Genomic DNA, 4,230 nt, shown 5'->3' with positions numbered 1-4,230 from the left:
AGTCCATGTATTTTTATAAAAAGTTTGCAAACAAAGGGTTTGTAATCATAGCAGTGTATGTGGATGATTTAAACATCCTTGGACCTCTGGTGAAATCGCCCAAACAGTAGAATATCTAAAGAAAGAATTTGAAATGAAAGACCTAGGTAAAACTAAGTTCTGTTTGGGATTGCAGCTTGAGTACATTGATAATAGAATCCTTGTGCATTAAATGGCATATACAGAAAAGGTACTCAAGATGTTTAATATGGACCAGGCTCACCCATTGACCAGCCCAATGGTTGTGAGAAGCCTTGATTTGGATAAAGATCCATTCGGTCCAAAGAAGGACGATGAAGAAGTTCTCGGTCCTGAAGTGTCATACCTCAGTGCTATAGGAGCGTTAATGTTCTTGGCTAGCCACACTAGACCAGACATATGTTTTTCCGTGAACCTCCTAGCAAGATTTAGTTCTTGTCCGATCCAAAGGCACTGGAATGGTATTAAACATGTACTGTGTTACCTACAAGGAATGACAGATTTGGGTTTGTTTTATACTAACTATAACAAAGAAGGTTTAGTTGGTTTTGCTGATGCAGGTTACTTATCGGATCCACACAATTCAAGGTCTCAAACCGGCTATGTATTTACACACGGTGGTACAGCGATCTCATGGCGCTCTATGAAGCAAAGTATTGTGGCCACTTCATCTAATCATGCGGAGATCTTAGCAATTCATGAAGCCAGCCGTGAGTGTGTTTGGTTGAGGTCAATGACTCAATATATCAGGACAGATTGTGGCATGGTCGACGATAAGGAAGCAACTGTTATGTACGAAGATAATACGGCCTGCATCGCACAGCTCAAGGAAGGATACATCAAGGGAGATCGGACGAAGCACATCTTACCGAAGTTCTTCTTCACACATGAACTACAAAAGGCCGGAGAAGTTCAAGTGGTACAAGTTCAATCATGCGACAACTCAACCGATCTCTTCACCAAATCATTGCCGACATCAACATTCAAGAAGCTCACACACCAGATTGGAATGCGGAGACTTAAGGACTTTTAGGGATGCTTAGAATAGGGGGAGCAATGCGTGCTGTACTCTTTTTCCTTCACCATGGTTTTGTCCCACTGGGTTTTCCTGGTAAGGTTTTAATGAGGCAGCACCCCCAAGCGTATTGCACTGATCCCTTAGCATCAACACGGTTATGTCATCCAAGGGGGAGTGTTGTAAAATACTTGGAGTGGATCTTCCATAACCGGTCCATACACGGTCCATACCTTGAAGCCCATCGATCAGGACCATAAGGCCCATCGGCCATAAGCTTTAGTCTAAGTCGGTTTAAGTGTATTGTGTTTCCTATTGTGATAAGGCTTAGTTCTTTACTATAAATATGTAACCTCTATTCGATTCTATCAATAAGAATAAGAGAATTACAACCTTCAAGTTCTCTAGTTTCACAATAATATGGTGCTTGTAAAACAGTTGGTAAACCTCTTAGTGGTCCCCTCCTCCCTCTCAACGACCACGAGTACTACTAGTTTTCTTTGTCATAAAATAAATTTCTTTGGCATATAGTGACCAACTATATATTAGATAATTAATACTTGTTTTCTTTGTTTGGAAAGATATAGTTGGGAGAGAGAGAGAAATGTTGCAGTGTGTAAGTTATTGCTTTATATATAGAGGAGCAAAAGAGTATTGGAGTCATCTTCCTCCTTATAATTTGCCTGAGTGTGTAAGTTACACAATCACAATCTCACTTTTTAGTTTCTTTTAATTTCTTCCGTTCTGTTTTGTATTTTTCTTGCTCACACGCTAGTACATATATATATTTGCAGAAGAAGCTCATTGAGCAAGAAGGGTGTGGTCAGTGCCGTACCTCATGTATATTGAAAAGGGCATTTGCCCAAAACCACATAATATAAAAAAATTCTAAGCCACATATATCTTTTTAAGTTAGTTTATGTATTTAGTTTGAAAATGCGTTTACGGCTTTTATTTTAAAAATCTATAATATTTTGTTTGTTATTAATTCTTTCTTATTTCATATTTCATAATTTTTTATTTGCATTATTAAAGTATTATATAATTTATTACATGTTTGAAAGGAAAATGAAAAACTACATAAAAGTTGAGAACTTGTATTAAAAATTTATGAGAAAAGATATTATTAATTAACTAACAAAATGCTAATGTGTAATAACATATAAAATAGATTATTAAATATCATACGATCTATTTTTTATTGTCACATTAGCATTTTGGTAGGGTGGTTGCAAATTTTCAACTTTCATGTGATTTTTCAATTTTACTTTCAAACATCTAATACATTATAAAACACATACATAAAAATATTTTACTTATGTTTTATTTATATTTTGCATATGTTTTACTTAGTTTTTGTTAATATCTATTCAATATTTCAAAGAACCAAAATATGACTAATTTGCTGCCATATATAAACAATCACACCTACAATTTATATTTATATAAAATTTAATGTAAACTATATTCAATGTATCAAGCAATTAGATAATTTTTATATATGTAAATGATTTTGTTATAGTCACAAAATAATATAAATATATAAACAATTAAAAATACATATCATCTATGATGGGTAACCATGTAGTATGAGCGAAAATCTCATAACACCCTTTCTATCAAAACAAATTCTCAAAACTCCCTCAATGGTAAAAGGACAATATTACCCTTAATGAAGATTGTTTTAGGTTAAATATAATTAAATAAGTAATTGTTCAACGAAAATCACAGTAGCTTAGTGGTTGTGAGCTCCATGCGCACGCACGCGCGCCCAGGGTTCGAATCCCACTATGTGCGGTACAACTGGTACAACTAGGGTGCAACTGGTACAACTAGAGGATATATGGTACAACTATGCGAGGTGCAACTGGTACAACTATGGTGCAACTGGTACAACTAGGGGATATATGGTACAACTATGCAAGGTGCAACTAGGAGATATATGGTACAACTATTCTTTAAAAATTGTTAGAGGGGTAGTTTCGTCCTTTCGTTAAAAAAAGGGGTAGTGAGATTAAGTGGGGGTAATACAGAGATGAATTTCTGGTATAGGGACACTAGAGATGAATTCTCCATGTAGTATATCATTTTGTCATATGTCTCACTTGTCATTCGCCAACCACTTCCTGAGGGAACCGATGGCTTTCGATTCGACATCCGTATCATGAAGAATGAACAAGGACGGGGCTCTACCTATTTTATGATTCATGGGTTACTACCATGTTACAGACCTCTCTTTTGCGAGAGTACCGGTACCGGTACCGGGCATGTGGTCTTCGCAGACGAGCTCGTAACGACCTCCTTCTTTGAGGTGTGGTCTTCCTTCCTCCGTTACTACGAGATCAAGAGGGAAGAAGATTCTCCGGTTAGATGCTGGCATCGTCGATGCGACAAGTTCACCGACGTATTCGATGCGGCAGATTCACCGTCGCATGTTGATGTTGATGTGCAGTATTTCTTGGGAAATGGGAACCGTGAGTTTCATCGAGCTAAAATCTCATAACACCCTTTCTATCAAAACAAATTCTCAAAACTCCCTCAATGGTAAAAGGACAATATTACCCTTAATGAAGATTGTTTTAGGTTAAATATAATTAAATAAGTAATTGTTCAATGAAAAACACAGTAGCTTAGTGGTTGTGAGCTCCATGCGCACGCGCGCGCGCCCAGGGTTCGAATCCCACTATGCACGGTACAACTGGTACAACTAGGGTGCAACTGGTACAACTAGGAGATATATGGTACAACTATGCGAGGTGCAACTGGTACAACTATGGTGCAACTGGTACAACTAGGGGATATATGGTACAACTATGCAAGGTGCAACTAGGAGATATATGGTACAACTATTCTTTAAAAATTGTTAGAAGGGTAATTTCGTCCTTTCATTAAAAAAAGGGGTAGTGAGATTAAGTGGGGGTAATGCAGAGATGAATTTCTGGTATAGGGACACTAGAAATGAATTCTCGAGTGTCCATATAAGTCCCGAAGAGCTTCTTGAGTAAAAGTTGGAACTATCTACACAATAATAAGTCTTTCTAATTGTTGTTTGGTCAATAAGTCTAGTTTTTTTGGAAAGATACGTTTGAATTCGTCTTATATAGTTTGGTTCTCTCATTTGGTTGTTGGTTATGTGTAAGGCTTTTTGAAAGCCTGTACTTATTATTATATATCAAGCTTTTCTTAGCAATTCCCTA

At 36.8% G+C, this 4,230-nt stretch overlaps 1 pseudogene; it reads left to right on the top strand.

Annotated features, from left to right (window-relative positions):
* The first annotated feature begins 247 nt into the window (after positions 1 to 247).
* LOC147926569 (secreted RxLR effector protein 161 pseudogene) lies at positions 248 to 1,051 on the top strand (annotated as a pseudogene).
* Positions 1,052 to 4,230: the final 3,179 nt, after the last annotated feature.

This window comes from Camelina sativa, chromosome 15, assembly GCF_030686135.1.
Source record: "Camelina sativa cultivar CO46 ecotype springtype chromosome 15, ASM3068613v1".
Taxonomy (NCBI): Eukaryota; Viridiplantae; Streptophyta; class Magnoliopsida; order Brassicales; family Brassicaceae; genus Camelina; species Camelina sativa.
Note: the sequence above shows the minus strand (reverse complement) of the source record. Positions and strands in the feature narration are given on the sequence as shown.